This window comes from Nicotiana tabacum, chromosome 10 (genome assembly GCF_000715075.1).
Source record: "Nicotiana tabacum cultivar K326 chromosome 10, ASM71507v2, whole genome shotgun sequence".
Lineage (NCBI taxonomy): Eukaryota > Viridiplantae > Streptophyta > Magnoliopsida > Solanales > Solanaceae > Nicotiana > Nicotiana tabacum.
The window spans coordinates 44,523,271-44,545,541 of NC_134089.1; positions in this window are offsets into that span (position 1 = coordinate 44,523,271).

The following is a 22,271-nucleotide window of genomic DNA, read 5'->3' on the forward strand; positions in this document are numbered from 1 at the left end:
TATGCAATTTTTGTTATAGACATTATGGGTATGTCGGGGCCCTGTTCCGGCTATGTTGCAACACTTATGTTCTTTTAGAGGCTCATAGACAGGTGTCGGCTCATGTATAGTTTGGTATGCCTTGTCGGCTAGTTTTTGTTGTATAGTCTTTCATAGTAGCGTGGTAGCTCATACCTTATACGTAGTTTCTTGATTGTCTAGTCATCCCCTGCTATGTATGTTCATGCCGTCATATTTTATTGATGGTTGTCCATTATCTAGGTCTACTATTTATATTGATCTCGTCAGCCTTAAAAGATAATAATGAAGGTTAGATGAAATGTACGTTGGTGCTCGGCAAGTATGGTCGGGTGCTAGTCATGGCCCTTCAGTTTGGGTCGTGACAAACTTGGTATCAGAGCAAGTCTGTCCTAGGGGTTGTCTATGAGCCGTTTCTAGTAGAGTCTTGATTATGGATGTGTAGCGCGCCACATTTATAATTAGGAGGCTACATGACATCTAGGGTTATTACCTTCTTCCTGAATCTAGATCGTGCGTAGAGTTGAGTCGTAAGTGTTCGTCTCTAATATTCACCTTGTTTTTTTCAGTGATGCCTTCGACTCGGAAGCAAACGATTAGTAGACGGCTTGATACAATTGCGGGAGAGGGTACCAGTCAGGTGCCCCAAGTCAGAGCAGGACAAAGTGAGGCTCAAAGTGAGATGCCCTCTCATACCTCATCTATTCCATCTCCTCCAAAGGATATTAGAAGGCACCCAGCGCCTCCAGTTCCTCCGTCTGGCACTCCAGACCAGGATATGCGGAGTGATTTGCAGTTATTGACTAGCTTGGTAGCTGCTCAGGATCAGAGGCAGAATACAGGTGCTGCTGAGAAACCAGTTAGTACAAGAGTTCGTGATTTTATTAATTTAGACCCTCCAGTGTTTACCGGATCAGACCCCAAGGAGGACCCACAGACTTTTATTGACCAAGTTCATCGTACACTTCGGGTTATGCATGTTAGTGATACAGAGGCAGTAGAGTTGGCTTCTTATCGGTTACGGGATTTAGCGGTTCTCTGGTATGATAGTTGGGAGAGATCCAGGGGTCCGAACCCTCCTCTAGCTGTGTGGAAGGAATTTTCTGAGGCCTTTCTTCGTCACTACTTGCCAGTTGAGATACGACGAGCTAGAGCTGATAAGTTCTTGAACCTTAGACAAGGTAATATGAGTGTGCGAGAGTACAGTATGCAGTTTGATTCTTTGGCAAGGTATGCTCCCCATATGGTGGCCGAGATGAGTGATAGGGTGCATATGTTCGTGAATGGGTTGGGACCACATCTAATAAATGAGTGTACGACAGCCTCCTTGCTGGAGGGCATGGATATTTCCCGTATTCAAGCTTATGCCCAGACCCTAGAGGATCGTAAGCGCCAGCAGAGGGCAGTTAGGGAGTAGGATAGAGGCCAGCATAAGAGGGCGAGATTTGCAGGGTATTCTGATGACTTCAGAGGCCGCATCAGGCCACAGTTTTCGAGGAGTTCGGCGCCACCTGTAGCTAGTGCTCCTCCACAGTTTCAGAGGCCTCGATATGATCGATCCTATTCTGGTCCAGGTCAGAGTTCGCGGGCATCTGGCTCGCAACATCACAGGGATACTAGTCAGATGAGACCCCCAACACCACATTGTGATCAGTGCGGCAAGGCCCACTTTGGACTGTGTCGTCGAGGTTCTGATGCATGTTATTCGTGCGGGCAGCCTGGCCATATGATGCGGGAGTGTCCTAATAGAGGAGGTGATGGTATGGCTCAGCCGACTGGATCTGTGTCTGGTTCTTCCTCATCAGTTCGACCTCCAGCACGGGGTTTTCAGCAGTCGACAGGTCATGGTAGGGGTAGAGGTGCAGTGCCGAGTTCGAGTGGTGCTCAAAATCGAACCTATGCTCTAGTAGGTCGACAGGATCTCGAGTCGTCTCCAGATGTTGTTACAGGTATTATATCTGTGTTTTCTTATGATGTATATGTGTTGATTGATCCGGGATCTACATTATCCTATGTTACACCCTTTGTGGCTAATAAGTTTGGCATTGAACCTGAATTGATAAGTAAACCCCTCGCGGTATCTACTCCGATAGGAGATTCTGTGATTGCTAGAAGGGTATATAGAGGTTGCACTGTGATGATTTGTAGTCGTCAAACCTCGGCAAATTTATTTGAGTTAGAAATGGTTGATTTTGATGTGATAATGGGAATGGACTGGTTGGCCTCATGCTATGCAAATGTTGACTGTCGTACGAAGATGGTTAGGTTCCAATTTCCGGGTGAACCCGTCATTGAATGGAAAGGGAACATTGCTACACCGAAAGGTAGGTTTATTTCCTATCTTAAGGCAAGGAAAATGATCTCAAAAGGTTACATTTATCATCTCGTTCGCGTTAGGGATGCGGAGGCGAAACCGCCTACTTTACAATCAATCCCTGTGGTCAACGAATTCCCAGATGTTTTCCCAGATGAACTCCCAGGACTTCCTCCTAAAAGGGAGATTGAGTTTAGCATTGATGTGTTGCCTGACACTCAACCGATCTCTATTCCTCCATACAGAATGGCCCCGGCAGAGTTGCGAGAGTTGAAGGTGCAGTTGAAGGACTTGCTAGATAAGGGCTTTATTAGGCCTAGCACTTCACCTTGGGGTGCACCAGTCCTATTCGTGTGGAAGATAGACGGGTCGTTACGGATGTGTATCGACTATCGACAGTTGAATAAGTCTACTATAAAGAACAAGTATCCACTTCCAAGAATTGATGACCTGTTTGACCAACTCCAGGGTGCCAAGTATTTCTCTAAGATTGATTTACGTTCAGGGTATCATCAGGTGAGGGTTAGGGAGAAGGATATTCCAAAGACGGCCTTCCGGACAAGATATGGGCATTTTGAGTTCTTGGTGATGTCGTTCGGGCTAACAAATGCCCCAGCAGCTTTTATGGATCTCATGAATACTATATTCAGGCCCTATCTTGATGTGTTCGTGATTGTATTCATTGATGACATTCTAGTATATTCTCGTTCGGAGGCGGAACATGCGGGCCACTTGCGGATAGTATTACAGACGCTTCAGGATCGTAAGTTATATGCTAAGCTCTCCAAATGTGAATTCTGGCTGAACTCAGTAGCATTCCTTGGCCATGTGATATCTGATGAGGGTATTAGTGTCGACACTCATAAGATCGATGCAGTAAAGAATTGGCCGAGACCTACAACACCATCAGAAGTCCGCAGCTTCCTAGGGCTAGCAGGATATTATAGGCGGTTTGTAGAAGGATTTTCCTCTATATCATCACCATTGACTAAGTTAACACAAAAAGCTACCAAATTCCAGTGGTCTGACACTTGTGAACGTAGTTTTCAGGAGTTGAAGAATCGATTGACATCTGCACCAGTGCTCACTCTTCCTGAAGGAACAGAAGATTATGTGGTATATTGTGATGCCTCAGGTATAGGTTTGGGGTGCGTATTGATGCAGCGTGGGAATGTGATTGCTTATGCATCAAGACAATTGAAGAAGCATGAAAAGAATTATCCAACCCATGATTTGGAATTGGCTGCAGTAATATATGCTTTGAAGATATGGCGGCACTACTTATACGACGTCCATGTTGACATCTACACAGATCACAAGAGTTTACAATACATCTTCAAGCAGAAAGAGTTGAATTTGAGGCAGCGTAGGTGGCTTGAATTATTGAAAGACTACGACGTCGAGATATTGTATCATCCCGGTAAAGCCAATGTTGTGGCAGACGCTCTCAGCCGTAAATCAATGGGAAGCTTAGTACATATTGAGGCAGGTAGATGGGGGTTGATTAAAGAGCTTCATCAGCTAGCCAATATGAGAATCAGATTGTTAGACTCTGATGACGGAGGTGTTACTGTACAGAATACATCAGAATCATCTTTGGTAGCCGAGGTAAAAGCACGACAATATGAAGATCCTATCTTAGTACGATTAAGATAAAGCATTCAACAGTGTAAAAGTATGGCTTTTGGGATCGGAAAAGATGGGGCACTGAGATACCAGAGCCGATTGTGTGTGCCTAATGTGGCAGGGTTGCGAGAGAAGATTATGAATGAGATTCATCAATCCCGATATTCCATCCATCCCGGCTCGACAAAGATGTATCATGATGTCAAGGAGCAGTATTGGTGGGATAATATGAAGAAGTCTATTGCAGAATTTGTAGCCCAGTGTCCCAATTGTCAACAAGTAAAGATAGAACATCAGAAACCTGGTGGATTGCTTCAAAATATAGAGATTCCGACCTGGAAGTGGGAGGTGATTAATATGGACTTCATTATTGGATTACCTCGCTCTTATCATAAGTTTGACTCCATCTGGGTGATAATTGATCGACTTACAAAATGTGCCCATTTTCTGCCAGTGAAGACAACTTACACGGCTGAAGATTATGCAAAGTTGTATATCAAGGAGATTGTTAGGCTTCATGGTGTGCCCATATCTATTATATCAGACCGAGGAGCTCAATTTACGGCTAACTTTTGGAGGTCTTTCCAGAAGGGTTTAGGCACACAGGTAAATCTCAGCACTGCATTTCATTCGCAGACTGACGGACAGGCTGAACGTACCATTCAGACACTGGAAGATATGCTACGAGCATGTGTTCTAGATTTTAAGGGGAATTGGGATGATCATCTTCCACTCATAGAATTCGCCTATAACAATAGCTACCATTCCAGTATTAAAATGGCCCCATACGAGGCACTATACGGGAGGAGATGTAGATCACCAGTTGGATGGTTCGAAGTCGGTGAAACAGAATTATATGGGCCAGATTTGATTCACCAAGCTATTGAGAAGGTGAAAGTGATACAGGAGCGATTGAGGACGGCACAAAGCAGGCAAAAATCTTATTCTGATGTCCGACGTCGTGATCTAGAGTTTGAGATTGGTGATTGGGTTTTCCTGAGGATCTCACCAATGAAGGGTATTATGCGTTTTGGGAAGAAAGGTAAGCTGAGTCCAAGGTATATCGGGCCGTATAAAATTCTTCGACGGATTGGACAGGTTGCTTATGAGTTAGAATTGCCATCCGAATTGGAATTTGTCCACCCGGTATTCCATGTATCTATGTTGAGAAAATGTATTGGAGACCCTTCTCGAGTCATCCCTATCAAAGATGTACAAGTTACAGAGGACCTATCATATGAAGAAGTGCCAGTAGCGATATTAGATCGGCAAGTCCGCAAGCTGAGAACAAAAGATGTAGCTTCCGTCAAAGTATTGTGGAGGAACAAAAATATGGAAGAAATGAAATGGGAAGCAGAAGAGGAGATGAAGTCTAAATACCCTTACTTATTCCAGAATGAAGATAACAAGGATGCTGGTGGAAGACAGGATACATTGTAAGGTGAAACGGCTCTATGAGGTAAGCAATAAATTGAGAATACTCCTCCTTAATACAAAATGGTGATATGTAGATAATGTAAATACGCATAATGCTTTGTGTAGCCTTGTGAAGCCATATGTTGGGCTTAATTACTTGCAAGTTTTGCTAGTGACCATTTTATAGGGGAAAATTGATCGGAAATTTCCATTGGAATCCACGATGATTTAAACTCCCCATAAACCCTTACATTCGAGGACGAATGTTCCTAAGGGGGGGAGGGTGTTACAACCCATATCCACATGTGTTAGTTCATGCCATATATTAGTTAACATAAATCCAAAAAGGAATTATCTTTGAGATGATAAGAAGTCAATCCTATTGGTCTTAAGTGATACAAGAGTGTATAAGAGTGATTAACCAGTATTAGAAGTTAAACGAATCAAGGATGTTGTAACTCGTATTTTCAGGTAATCTAGCGGTGCTTAATACACTCAAGAGGTCATTTATTAAGGTATTTTAATCATATAATATCTGTATCATAAGTTTTGAAGTCAAACGAGTTATGAAACAAAAGTCGACAAAAGTTGTCGCAACTTAGGTTCATAATTTTACTTAAACATTAGGTCAAATGTTTCTAATCTTTTCTCATAATTTACAAGGAATTACGGGGTGATATACCAACAAAATTAAATATATATGAGTCTAGTTTCCAACGCATTAAACCATTCATCGATACGATCTCGGAGTAGAGAGATATTCGCGTTTTCGCGAGACTGCGCCAAGCACCTCTCTATGGGGCCCACTAAGTCGGTTTAAGATATTAGGACCTATATAGGATGACTCCAACCCGTTTTAAGTCATTTCGTTTCACGATTTTCAGACCTTAGAACCCTAGGAGCATCCTCTCAAGGTTCTCTCAAGATTCAAGACCCAAAAAGGGCAAACAACACAAATCAAGTGTCGGGAATTCCGTGGCGCTAGTAAGTCTCTTGTTCTTTTTGTTGTTGCTCATTTTTGTGTCGTTCCAGCTCGTGTGGGAGGTGGTTTTAAAGGGTTTATGTTCTGTAAATACTCCCTCATGTTCTTAATATCAATCCTAGGTGATTTCAAGACTTCTAAAGTGATTCTAGTGCCGAAAAACACTAATTGATCGCTAGTTTCGCTTTTTTGTTGTTGTGGCAGCATTGGAGGAGGTCAAATTGGAGTTGTTCTTTCTGTATAAAGGTAAGGAACCTCTTACTCTATATGTATTTAAGATTATCCAAGTTGCAGCTAAGCCATTGAAGCTAGAACTTGTGAGATATATATCGAAAGGCTTGTTAGTAATGTTATTGTTTTGTGGACTGTTTTGCGTTGTTGTTGGGCTGCATATTTTACTACTATCTTATGAAGTTTTGGAGGAGGAAGGGTGTGGAGAAACACCATATATATGTAGGGTTATGGGCTGATAGTTATTCGTAACATTTCCAGGTTGTTTGACACGACTACGGTGGTCGTCGTATGTATGGAGTGATTAGGCTATGTGTGGACTATTTTGGGAGGCTCAATATGTTTATTATTGATATTGTTTGGGCTGTTTGGTGACTGTTTTGAATGGTGTGAGGTCATATATATAGGGGAGGTGCTGTCCGTTTCATCGTAAAATAGGTTGTGGTCGATACATAATAGTTATGACGCTTAAATGATAACGATAGTATCGTTTCTCTTATTGTAGACTAAGGAGTTTTGACAATTGCATAGCTTGAGATTGGGGAATTATATACAAGGTATGTGAGGCTATCCCTTTCCTTCTTTTGCACGACTCCGATTGTACATAATGTAATGAACGAGCTTCCAAGATACTCTACTCTTAGAAGCTAGCAGTACTTACATTGTTTTCCCTCTTATGGAACGATTGATGTTAATGTTACTTCTCTTATTCTTATGTTATCAATGTTGTTCGTACTTCCTAAATATTATAAGGTTCATAGTGAAGAGTTAGTCCTAATAACGTGTATAGAGGATACCAACCTTACGTCACTCCGAAAGGTTTAGAATGTGATTCCATGAGTCGAGCATGGATTATATATATGTATCTATTTTACTCTACCGAGCCACGCTATAGTTGGCCGGGTACGACACCTATTGTGCAACCACTGATCAGTTGGGTTTTACCGAGCTCCACGTGGACGGGTACGATTCTACCGAGCCTATTATGGCCGGGTACGATATGATGATGATGATGCCCACAGAGGCGAATGCTTTAAAGATTTATGTATTTATACATATGTATCATGCATTTCATGTAAGTAGCCCTCAGAGGTACTAAGATGTTACAGGTTGTATATTCTCTATCCTTGCTTACATTACTGATCGTATTTATGGTTCCTTGCCTTACATACTCAGTACTTTATTCGTACTGACGTCCTTTTATTTGTGGATGCTGCATGTCGTGCTGCAGGTCCTGATAGACAGGCAGGTGCAGCTCCCCCACCACAGTAGACTGTCCAGTTCAGCGGTGATTGGCGAGATCCCTTCTCCGGACTTGCCTTGGTCTTGGTATGCAATTTTTGTTATAGACATTATGGGTATGTCGGGGCCCTGTTCCGGCTATGTTGCAACACTTATGTTCTTTTAGAGGCTCATAGACAGGTGTCGACTCATGTATAGTTTGGTATGCCTTGTCGGCTAGTTTTTGTTGTATAGTCTTTCATAGTAGCGTGGTAGCTCATACCTTATACGTAGTTTCTTGATTGTCTGGTCATCCCCTGCTATGTATGTTCATGCCGTCATATTTTATTGCTGGTTGTCCATTATCTAAGTCTACTATTTATATTGATCTCGTCAGCCTTAAAAGATAATAATGAAGGTTAGATGAAATGTACGTTGGTGCTCGGCAAGTGTGGTCGGGTGCTAGTCATGGCCCTTCAGTTTGGGTCGTGACATAAACATGGCAAACACATGGCAAACAAATCATTCAGAAACAAATAAGGGAAAAATTATTCAAGAATCATTTAGGATCGATTTTAGGGCACAAATCAAAGGGGTTCAGTAAATCAACAGAGAAAACACCAAATAGTACCAAAATCGTTTTTAAGGCAAAGAATAAAGCAAAAAAAAGGAAAACCTAAAGAAACGAGTAGTCAAACACAGAAAAGGAAAAGTATCAGTTGAGAATCGGTAAGGAACAAAGGGAAGTTCAAAACCTAGTTGACAGAAGTCGAAGATTGGCCAGAAATCTCGGCTAATCAGGCCCATATAGCCAAGATCGTGAAGTATATGGATGAGATTCATGTCCAGATTCAAGCGGTCAAAAGAAAAATGGCTGGAATCTAGGATAGGATACTTGCCATGTTTAGGCAAGTACTAGGAGATAGTATAGATTCGTAGGAGATGGCAGTATAACATACAAAAGGTAAGAAAATCATGGAAAATCCCTGATTGAGACAAATTCGATGAGTTTTTTGAGAGGCGGCTAGGGTTTTCTATGAGAGATGAGAGACGAGAGGGTTTCAAGGAAGCGGGGTGGTGAAGAATGATTTAGGGTTTAGATTGGGTTAGGTTTAAAGGGGCAGGTGTAACGTGGACCGTTGATCTTAGAGATTAACGGTCTTGATTTAAGGGGTCTGGGGTCAGGTATTAAAATAGGTATGGGGACTGGGATGATAGGTATGGGGCTGGTGTAAGGATAGTTTTAGGTCCGATGTTGGGTAGGAATTTAGGCTAGTTTTTAAATACCCAATATTTAATAAATAAATAAATAATAAAAACAATTAATAAATAATAAAAATATACTTTGTATACTAAAATAATTTAAAATGATTACTTAACATTTTAAAAATATAAATAATCATTTTCTGCATAAATAATATAATTATACATTAATATGAGCTATTATTGCAAAGATGTGCAATTTAGCCTTAAAAAATGCAAACGTAATTATAAAAAATGCACTGAAAAATATTTAAACATTATGGTGGTAAAAATGATAAACTTAGATGATTAAATAATCATAAAAATATGAAGGATAATTATTGAAAAAAAAAGTAGGAATAAATTGGTTTAAAATCTTTGAAAAATTATAAAAAAAATTGTATATGCTTATAAATCAAATGATGATGCATATGCACTATTTTGAATGTATATATATAAAATATATGAGGAAAAGAATGGGTATCAACACATCCCTCATAAATCAATATCCGATAATTATCCAATGTGCCAAAATTGTATCTTACCCGCACGCCCCGTCGTGCCAAAGCCCTCAGTCCGATTCATGTATTCATTAATCAAAATATATGTATAAGTTCAAGAATTTTTTATAAAAGGTGCTCAAGGAATTAATAAATATCATATGAATATGTGCTCATGGGTTAACTATGCATTTCAACATATCAAAAATAAGTTGTCATGCCTTCACAATTAATCATAAGCATAGGCATGATTTCTAACATGAATAAGAGAGCAAACGTAGTCACATAAGCCAAATAAATCATGAATTAAACAAGCACATAGTCAAACAAAGCATGAAATATTCCAATTTCTACCCCAAGTCATGACATAAACTCGGTAAATGTATATACACTCGCCACCACGTATATACTCTATCCCCAATACTTTAAACACATAGTCAACAAGACAAATCCTAGGGGTTTCAACCTTAACAAGGTTAGCCAAGAGACTTACCTCTACCCCGTAACCTCTATTCTCCAAAAATAGTGTTTCCTCTCAAATCGACTTCCGAACGAGCCGAATCTAGCTAAATAGAACTCAATAACGTCAAACAAGGTCGTAGAAATCAAACCCAAACTATAAAAAACTAAATCTTTAATCAATTGCACAAAGTCAACCCGGACCTGCCTCTCTGAACCAAAAAAATTTACAAATCCCGAACACACATTATAATACGAGTTCAAATAAATAAGTTTCATAAAAAACCCACTCCAAATCAAGGCCCGAATCTCCATTTTTCACTATAGAACTTTTTTTTTCAAAACCTCTAATTTTTCTCTCTTACATTCACCCAGTCAAATGAAAAAATCAAAGGTAGAATCATGAATAATAATCAAATATGAGTCAAGAACACCTACCCTAATTCAAGTGGTGAAAATAACCTCAAAAATTGTCCAAGTCCAAACTCTCGATCTCAAAATATGATAGAATGAATAAAAGTCCCAAAAAAGATATCTTAAAGCATTGCCCAATTAAAGAACGCAATTGACCACCCGAAAAAGACCTGCTGCCCAGTACTACCCCTTCTTCAGGAACGCGATTCACTTTCACAAAAGCGAATACAAGGCCCATATCCCAAATTTCTTCATCACGAATGTGATGCTTCCAAAGGAAGGCGAAAGACATCAGACACCAGCAAAAATCTGATATCCAAAATTCATGAAAATGGTACGAAACTACCCCTGAAACACATACGAGGACCCCGAGACCCCATCCAATCATAAAAAACAATCCCAAAATATAACATGGGCTTACTCGAGATCTCAAATCCCACAAAATAATAGCAAAACTATAAATCGCACCTCAATTCTAGCCTAATGAACTAATAAAACTTCCAACTTTTAAAACTCATGCTGAACCACATCTAACCAACTCGAAATGGCCTAAAATTTTGCACGTAAGTCCCAAATCACATAAGGAACATATTACAATTCCTAGAACCACAATATAATCCTGATAACATCAAAGTCAACTGCCGGTCAAACCTATGAACCTTCAAATTTCCAACTTTCGCTAAATAGAACCAAATCATCCTAGAAACCTCCAAATCCAAATCCAGACATACCCCTAAGTCCAAAATTACTATACGGACCTATTAGAACTATCAAAATACCATTTTGAGGTCATTTATACAAAAGTCAAATCTCGGTCAGTTCTTATAACTTAAGCTTCAACCTTGGAACTAAGTGTTCCAATTCACTCCAAAACTTCTCTAAAATCAAATCAACCATTCCCGTAAGTCACAATATAATAAAAAAGCATACAGGAAGCATCAAATATGGGAATGTGGCTCAATTACATGAAATAAATGATCGGGTCGTTACACAATCAAGTTATTTGACTTCTTAAATTACCTGATTTTTAGGAGTTCATGTACCTCTTCCTTTATTACATGATCCTAAAAAGATCTTTGCTTTTATATTCTTTTGCTTAATCGGGGTATGTAAAGGATCCACATTGAGCTTGTGCATCATTACTTCCAGTGGAGCACCTGTCATGTCTGAACGCGACAAAGCAAAATAGTATAGTTAGCTCGTTAAAATTTAATTAACTTACTCTTTTGTCCTTGGCTGAGATTTGATCTGATATAAAATTTTCTTTCAATTCAATTGACGAACAAAATAATAGCTTCTATCTCCTCCGACACTGTATTCATCATATTATTTTTCTCTAGTTCCATGACCATATCTGGTTTCCCAATTGTACTTGTGTTAGCTTCCTAAACATATTCTGTGGATGTTAAGGGACCACTCACCTCCACAACTTGATGCTTTAATTACTATTTATCATCTTCAATTTTTTTCAAGTCATTGGTTATAGCTACTGAATTTATCTCCCATGTTGCACGTTGATCGCTCCTGATTTTTTTATTACTCATTTTAAAGGGAACTTGATAATTTGATGCAATGTTGATAGTACCGCCTCCATTTCATTAATGCATGCCTTTCTAGAATTATATTGTACTCCATGTCAGCTACTCCTAATTGAAAAGTAGTATCTTTCACAACGCCTTCTGCAAAAGTTGGCAACGTGATTTCTCCTTTAGTTATCACACTTGAATTATGAAACCTAGACAAAGACTGAGATTTTGGGATGATCCGATCTGCTACTTGCATTTCTTCAATTACTCGTAGTTGTATGATATTTACTGAACTTCCTGGATCAATTAAAACTCTTTTCACATTAGTATTGTAAATATGTAAAATAATATGTAGTTTTGGTTTTTTGCAGCAAAGTATACTTGAAGAACAAAGAATAAGGAAAAGATGACAAAAAACCATAGAAGGGCAGAAATGCGGCAGGTTTGCGACCGCAAAAGTGATGTGCGGGCCACAAACCAACCGCATAGTGAAGCAGATAAACCCAGCTTTTGGAATCGATTTTTCCGGTCAATTTTGTGGCCGCATAACACTTGTGCAGATCGCATAATGACCGCAGAAGTACAAGGAGAGTTTCTGCGAGAACCATTCTGTGACATCAAATGAGATCGCGAAATCAATGTGCGGACCGCATAATGGATCTTTGATGGAAAACTGGGCAACTGGATATTCAATTATGCGATGAAATTATAGTTATGTGGGCCGCAAAAGTGTTCTGGGGCCCGTTTCACGGTCGCATATGTGATCTGCAGGGGTATTTTTATCATATCTTGACCCCGACTTTTAGCCCATTATAAATAGAATAACTAGGGTTTTGCGGGGGCATCTTGTCTGAAAAGAGGCATTGAGTACACCATTGTTTTGGAAGCTTTTGAAGAAGAGAATCTTGTCATCTTTGTAAGGTTTATGATTTTATTTATTGCTTTGTTCTTGGATTCTAGTATGAGTAGCTAGTTTAACATACTAAGGTTGTGGACCCTAAATGGGTGTAATGTTAGTGGGGGTTTACTATTGAATATATATATAATGCTTGGTTGGTATTTATTCATTTCTCATGCTTCATTTAATGTTGATAGTTGCAAACATTGACTAATGCCATTTCACTCTATCTTTACTTGGAAAAGTGGGTTAGGGTTTGGTAGAATTGAATAACAAAAACTCAAGGCTTTAAACCTTGTTTAATAGAATCGCTTAGGAATAAGTGAGTTCTATTTGGCATAAACTGGTTGTTCTTAATTGCAACATTTTTATATTTAGGAAAATCATAAAAAGGAAATACTACCTAACTATTGGGAAATATTGGGTAGTCATTTAGGAACCATTTTCATATCAAAGGACCTTCAATTAGAAATATATCATATTAACACCGATAGAATTATATTCCATTGATGGGGACACAACCTTGGTTTTCTTAATCAAATTAGTTACACTCTCATAACAAAACAGTTATCTTGTTATTTCACTATTACAACATTCACTTTTTAAGCTAAAGGAGTAGAATTATGACTTAAGTCAAGTTTCACATTACTCAAGTAACCTTTTCACACCTATTTCCTATGGGATTCGATCCCAACCTTGTTGGGTTGTTATATTTGACACCGACCGCCTTACACTATTTAGTTAAAGTGTAATTTGAGCGTATCAAATTTTGGCGCTTCTCAGGCCTAAGGAGGGCCACAGACTCCCCCCACTCACATTTATGAGCAAGTTGCGGTTGGTTATCAGACCCCAGGTGTGGTACAACTCGGTGGACATCCTACCGTAGTTGTTGTTAGGTCGGCAGTAGAGGCCGCTATGTCTAAGGTGGAGTAGAAGAGGTTTGACAGGTTCAAGAAAATGGATCCTCCATGTAATGACAGTGATCCTTTGGCAAATGCACATGATTTCTTAGATTATGTCAGGAGATTTTGCAGAATCATGGTTTGGTGGATTCCAATGTGGTCGCATTCACTACTTTTCAGCTTCAGGGACCAGCCAAGAGGTGGTGGAAAGCATATAAGCATAGAAGGCTAGTAGGGTCACTTCCACTTACTTGGAGTCAGTTCTCACCTCTCTTCTTAGAGAAGTTCATTACACTCATGTAGATGGAAGAGATGCGGGGCCAGTTCGAGCACCTCTAGCAAGGTCATATGACTGTGACCAAGTATGAAACTAGATTCACTGATCTATCCCATCATGCAGCTTTTCTGATCCACACCGAGGTTGAGAAGGTGAGGAGGTACATTAAAGGTTTGAATTATGGTATCAAGATTGCTATGGCCAGGGAGGTAGAGACTGGTACTATATTCATGTTCTGGATAAAGCGCGTAAGATTGAGCACATTCAGGGTCAAAGCAGGGTAGCACGGTAGGGAGAGGAAAGAAGCCCCGGTATTCTAGTAGTTTCAGTGGTGCCTCGTTTAGAGGCAAGGATTATTCTGGGCGAGGCCATCCTAGTAGGCTGGCTCCTTTAACTTATCAGCCCGCTCGTGGTGCTCCAATTCAGTTATCATTCAGCGTATTACTAGCATCGAGCTCCTACCACGCAACTTCAGCCTAGAGTTCTTCAAATGGGTACCCAAATTATAAGAGGCAACCTCATATTTAGCAGCCATTATTAACTCGAGGTTGTTTTGAATATGGGAAGGTTTGGCGTATCAAGAGACAATGCCACAAACGTGGTAAAGGCGCAACATAGTAGGGTTCTCAGGCAGAGTCTCCAGCTCCAGTTGTTACATCAGCAACACTACTAGCTAGAGGGGGGGCTCAGGTAGTCAGGGGATGTCCCAGAGGCGGAGGTCAAGCCATTTTATGCATTTTCAGACAAGACAGAGGTACAGGCTTCTGATGCAGTCATCACATGTATTATTTCAGCCTGTCAAAGGGATGCATCGATTCTATTTGATCTGGATTCTACATTGTCCTATATGTCATCATATTTGGTTTGCCTTATAGTTCTCTTGATATTCATGTTCATGTATCTACACTTGTTGGTGATTTTATTGTGGTTGATCGGGTGTATCAGTTTTGTTAGGTTACTATTAGGGGCTATGAGACTCGTGCAGATCTTCTACTACTTAGTATGGTGGATTTTGATATGATTTTAGGTATGGACAGGTTATCTCCGTACAATGCTATTCTTGATTATCGTGCTAAGACCATGAAATTGGCTATGCCAGAGTTTCCAAGGTTGTAATGGAAGGGTTCTCTGGGGTATACTCCAAGTCGGGTAGAGTTTCATTTGTGAAGAATCGGTGGATGGTTGTGAGGGGGTTATTGGCATAATTAGCCTTTGTGAGGGATATTAGTATTGATACCCCTACTGTCGAGTCAGTTCAGGTTGTGAAGGAATTTTCATATGTGTTTCCAGCAGACCTACCGGGATGCCACCTAATAGGGATATTGATTTTGGTATTAACTTGATGTTGGGCACTCAACTCATATCTATTCAATCGTACCGTATGGCTCCAACATCGTTGAAAGAATTGAAAGAATAGTTGCAAGAGTTGCTACGCAAGGGGTTCGTCAAGCGTAGTGTATCGACATGGGTTGTACCAGTGTTGTTTGTGAATAAGAATGACAGCTCCATGAGGATGTGTATTGACTATCGGTAGTGGAACAAGGTTACCATAAAGAACAAGTATCCATTGCCTCGCATTGATGTTTTATTTAACCAGCTTCAGGGCGCTAGGGTGTTCTCAAAGATCGATTTGAGATCAAAGTATCACCAGTTGAAGATTATGGTTTCAGGTATTTCCAAAATGGCTTTCAGGACTTGTTACAGGCACTACGAGATTTTAGTGATGTTTTTTGAGCTGACTAATGCCCCAACAACCTTCATGCATTTTATGAACAATATGTTTAAGCAGTATTTGGATTCCTTTGTTATTGTGTTCATTGATGATATCTTTGTATACTCCCATAGTTCTAAGGAGCACGAGCAACATCTGAGGACTGTGCTCCAGAATTTGAGGGAGAAGAGGCTATATGCTAAGTTATTTAAGTATGAGTTTTGGATAGACTCTGTGGCATTCTTAGGTCACATGTTATCTAGTGATAGGATCAAGGTAGACTCAAAGAAGATTGAGATAGTTCAGAGTTGGCCCAGACATTCTATCACTACTAAGATCAGGAGTTTCTTAGGCCTGACTGGGTATTATCGCAATGTTTTTGGAAGGGTTTTAATCTATTGCCTCCGTAGTGACTCAGCCGAGTCAGAAGGAAACTCCATTCAAGTGGTCAGACGAGTGTAAGGAGAGATTTTAAAAGCTTAAGACACCATTGACGATGGCTCCAGTATTGATTTTGCCTTCAGGATCAGGATCTTATACAGTCTATGGTTGATTCTTTAAGGGTTTTTCATCGATGTATATTGATGCAGGATGGTAGGGTGATTGCCTATGCATCATGCTAACTAAAGCCACATGAGAAGAACTATCTGTTGCATGATTCAGAGCTAGCTGCTATTGTGCACGCGCTCAAGTTTTGGAGGCATTATCTCTATGGCATGTCCTATGAGGTGTATATATATAACTTGACTCTCCAACATCCTTTCAAACAGAAAGATTTGAACTTGAGGCATCGAAGATGGTTGGAGCTATTGAAGTAATATGATATCGCCATTCTTTATCATCTGGGGAAGGACAATGTAATAGCTAACGCCTTTGTCGCGCCCCATTTTTTCCCTCCACAGAGAGAAGGTCCTGGTTCTGACGTTCATGGGGGTAATAACTCATTTCCTTTTGGGAATTGGGTATTTGAAGAGTCGCCACCTAATGGATTAGGTGCGTTAGGGCACCTAGAGCGATTAACTCTTGGATTGGTTTGCATTACCAGAGATTTTGGGTAAGGGCTCGAAATAACCTTGATGGGAAGGTACATTATATGACTCAAATAATAAGACAAAGGATTTGAACAAGTTGTTTACATATAAAAACAAAGTTTTAAACAAAAGAAATTTGGTAAAGGAGAGGTCCTAGGTTAGTTAGCCTACAGGATCACCCCACACAATGTACGGTAAACACTCCTCAATGAGGGGCTACACGTGACATTAGGCGTAGTCATCATATCCCATATCTACCCTTCTCACCCCTTAGTGGTTATTAAAGTGAGTGTTGGTTAGCGATCTCTATTGCGTGTTGTTACGCGTCCTTTCTTAATGGTCCTGGAGGAAATTAGGACCTCTACCTATAGGCCGTTCTAGACAGACCCCTAAGTTTTAAAGGAGAAAATACTAAGGCGACAAGCAAGAACACATAGGACTCTTAGCGAATAAAGGCAAAAAGGAGCAAATAAAAGGCTCAGTTTTACTTCCATAGATAAGGCATGTAACAGCACGACTCAAACACAAATAAGGGTAATATTATTAAACAGGATCCTAAGTCATGATGTCTAAGTGAATATCAAAACATAGAAGATAGGCAGTTTATTTTATAAACTCAGAAGTAATGGCCCTATCAGTTTGCCTACAAATTTTAAGCGTATTAAATCTGAAGAGCTTTAAGCAGCAAAAACTGTTTCAGAGTTGCAGAATTTAAAATCGCCCTATAGGCTTGCCTAAGCGCAGAATAGTGATGTCCTAAGAGCATGATAACTACATTGATATAGTAAAGCAGTGAACAATTTTTAAAACGGACTCTTGAGTTCCTATAGGCATGCTTTCTAGTGACAGTGAAGGAAGTATTTAAAAGAATTCATTTAAAGAAAACAAACCATTGATTAGGGCAGTTTTGAAGTAAACTAACATGAATTGAACTGACTTATTTATTTTTATTCTACATGCAGAATTTCTGATTTTTTAATTCCTATAGGCATGGTATCTAATTGTTAAGAACTGATGTTACAAACTTATAGGCATGATATCTAATGAAAACAAATGTAAATACCCATTGTAACATAAAATAAACCTGATCACATTCTATAAGTATGGTATTTACTTATGAAGTTGATTTTTAAACCTATAGACATGATTTCTATTATTGGAACCACTTAAACTCTATAGGCATGATTTCTAATATGGTAAGGCAAACACAACAAGTATAAAATCCTATAGGCATGGTTTCTACCCATATTACCCCACAAATATGTAACTACCCACCCATTTTCATTAATCACCCCAATATTCATTTACAAATAATTGTTACAAATCAGATGAATGAATTACATAAATAGATAAAATAAAAGAAGAAGTTACACTATAGGGAGCCTGACATAGGCCCAAATGACTTTCCCAAACCTCTAATAGCCTCGGATGCCAAATTCCATAGACAATATCATTGTCTAGGTGCGTCAGAGTTCCCTAAGGATCTCAAGGATCCCGGGCAATGCTCACACCTAAACTTTCCATAACAGGGATTGAGTAAGTGCAGTGTGGAAGGGCTAGCCTCAGTGTGCCAGAGTTCAGAGGGATCTCAGAAGGATCCCAAGGCAGTACACACACTGGAGGGGGCAGAACCTAGGGACTTAGGAGTAAAGTGAGAGTGCTTGACATAGTTTTGAAAAGGTTTTGACAAGAAAACAATACTGGATTAATTCAATAAGTAAAGAAGTTTTCTGAAAATAAGGACTGATCAGTAGTAAAACAGTTTGAAAACAGTGTAAACATTTTTACAAAAATCAGCAAGCAAACAGGCTGGCTATAGAACAAACAGGTCCAACATCACTTAACAACAGAATTCACATAGGGGTAGTGGGAATTGGGGACATACAAAACACATCAATATCATAGTGAAGCACATAACAACAGGAGTACATAAGTTTTTCTAGAGTTTTATAGGATTAAGGAATTAGTCATACAACTTGGAAGTAGAGACATAGAGCATGAATCACGAAACAACCATGTGGAAACATACTACACTGGATAAATTAAACATAGAGACAGAGTTACTTAGAAATATTAGACAACTTAGCAAAACAGATCAAATCAAAGTCTAAGTAAACAGATTGATCAAAACATGCTGACATATATAAGACAACTTAGGTTGAGGCATGCTAGATAAAGCAATAGGCAGATCCTTAGACATACTAATTACAAGTTAAACATGACAGAATTCATACATGCTAGTGATTAAGCAGTGTAGTTTAGGCATGCTAGGTGAAACAATGATTCAGACATGCTAGTTACACGTTGAACAGCCAAATAGCAAGCAGGAACAAGACTGGAAATCAATGAACTAAAGCAGTAATAGAACATATAGGGTTTGGACTTGAAATTGAATTAGGACATACCAGTTAAAGAGAGAAAACACAGAGTATAGAGCAGGTGTAGTGTAATAACTAACGTTAGCTTACAGTCGGCCAGTTCAGTAAAAGTATCAAGTAACAATTAAGAGCAGAGAGCTTTTAAGTGTAAGAGAGAGTTATTGAACTAATGTCTGTGTTGACTGTTAATGAGAGAGCCTATATATAGTAGTTCGAAACTAGGTAAAATAAGGCAAGAATCACAATTTTATAGTAATTATGAAACTCAAAATCAATTAGAGCAAAATCAGTACAAGTACTCCCTTAATTTAAGGGAATCAGTTCAAACGGTAAGAACAAGCAACAAATAAGAAAATAAATCAATGTGTAGACAAGGAAATAATTCAAACATAGTAGGCATAGAGTAAACAATTAGGTCTAGGTTCAGAAAAACTCTAATTAAGGAGATAGTCAGTAAGAATCAAGTACCAATGTAGCCAAGGTAAGGGAATCAATCAAATTGAGTAGAAAGGTAGGAATCGAAGGTTTAAAGAAAAGTGTTCAAATCAGACCAAGAAACAGGGAATTTAGAATCAATCAAAGAGAAAGTCATGAGTCAGTATTTAGCATATAAATAAAGTAAGACATGGATAGTCAAGAGTCGACATACAACTCTAGCAAACATGAAAGTCAAACAATAATGATTCAATGAGAAAAAGGTAAGTCTTGAACAATCACGATGAACACAAGCATATAGAATCAATCTAAATTTAAGCTAAGAAACTCAGTGAAAACATATTAAGGCAAGATAGTCACGAGAAATCATAGAATCTCAAAAACGAGAACCGGTCAGTCATGCTGATACACAGAACCAAACGAAGAACCCTAAAAAATAGGGCTTTCAACATAGACGTGTTAAAGATGTAGTAAACTCATAGAATCAGTCAAAATATGTAAGAAATAGAAGTTTAAACACAAAGAATCAGTTAAACAAGGTTTTAAAATGAAGTTCCAAAAATCCTAGTTTCAGAAGAAGATGAAAAACACTTGAAACCACATAATTCTTGTAAAAAACCTCAAGGACAGAGGAAAACATTCAAGAAACGAACTCAAATCGTCCTAGATCTATACAGAAAAGAAATTAGGGTTTCGAAAGAACCCACATAGAGATGAAGAAATCTGTCTAGAATCCCAAAGATCGTGTCAAATATAGAAGGATTCTACTTGGAATCACACTGGAATAGCTAGAAATAGGCAGGAGATGAACCCTAGATGCAAGTCGGCATGGCCCTGGGCCCTTGAGGGCCTTAGAGAAGGCAAGAATGACATGAGAGAAGCCATTGGAGGCTTAAGAGACGATGAGAGGTCACCAGAGATGGCCGGAGATGTGAGGTCGGCCTTTCAAGATTAGGGTTAGGTTGAGAGTGTTTTGAGTGAAGAGAGGATTTTAGGGCGGCAGTGTATAGAAAATGATTAGGGTTAAGGGGTCGTTTGGAATTAAAAAGGAAAGAACCAATACAGGTCGTCTGTTGATCTTTCAGATCAACGGCCATGATCTGATGGGTTTTGGGTCGGGTAATTCAATTAGGAATTGGGATGGGGTATTGGGTTGAATTTAGGCTAAAATTGAAATACATTTTGGCTAAGTTTTAAATAGCTAATTTAACCCTATATAATTTATAATAAATAATAGATGATTTCTTAAAAATAATTTCATGTACTAAAATAATTTAAAATAGATATTTAATATTTAAAAAATATAGAAGATCATTTGATGCATATAAATGTAATTATGCACTAATAGGGCTAGTATTGCAAATATATGCAAATTAGTTTTAAAAATGCTGCAATTACAAAAAATGTATAAAAAATACTTATGCACTATTTTGGCATAAATATAGGAATTAGATGGCTAAATTACCACAACAATAATTTGAAGGATAATTATTGAAAATTTTATAAGTAAAAGGGGAAGAATTAAATCATTTTAAAGCCTTTAAAATTATAGAAAAATTATAAAAATCATGTGCATGCTTATATATGCATATATATGCTATTTCTATTTTGAAAGTATATATGTCTATAAAAATATATAGTGAAAAACTGGGTATCAACAACTGCCTCTCTTTACCCGGTAAAGATGAAAGTGTTTTCGGATAAAGAAATGATGGCCAATTTTGACCGGGCAGGATGTTTTGAAAGACAGAGGCCGGACTCCAGTCTTTGAGTTGCCTACATATCCCTGATTTTACAGAAATCAGGCCGTGTATAGTTCTGGATCCATCGACGGAATATGCCAATGAAATTATTGCAAGAACGGATACGCGATGCGGAAGAGACTATGGTGAGCGGTTAAGGTTCGGGACAGTTGAAGGAACTGGAGCGAGATCCTTCCTGCCAGGATAGCGGTTTCTTACTGGTTACCTGAAGATAAAAGATGCTACAAACATGTATTTGCGAAAATTTAAACATAATGTATATTTCCTTTGGACCATGAAGGTTGTCTTTGGACAGTTAAAGATGACGTCCTTGGACCATGACATCCTGGGCCTTGAATTGTTTAGTGAGGGATTCGCTGGCCATGAAATGATGTTCCGGGCCATGAAAATGGTGCCTCCGAACCATGACGCCTTTGAATAATGATATGCAAATTTGAGAGATCCTCAGGCCATGGTATAGTGTCTTTCGGCTATGAGGATGATGCCTTTAGACTATGACGCCTCCGAATAGATTGGTGATATTTCAGCCTATGATATGCAATAATATGATGTTAACAAAACAAGGCTTAGTCTTGTGAAATGGAGGGCAGAGCTTAGCCCAATTGAAAAAACAAATAGATAGTAAAATAGACCAATATTTGTGCAAAAATGGATAGTGCTTAATCCCATGCGAATGTGGAGACAAGGATTAGCCTCATACAGATATGGAGGCAAGGGGTTAGCCTCATGCAATGTATGCAAGGATTAGCCTCATGCAGTTATGGAGGCAGGGATTAGCCTCATGCAGGTATGGAGGCAAGGATTAGACTCATGCAGGTATGGAGGCAAGGATTAGCCTCATGCAAGTATGGAGGCAAGGATTAACCTCATGCAGGTATGGAGACAAGGATTATCCTCATGCAGGTATGGAGGCAATGATTAGCCTCA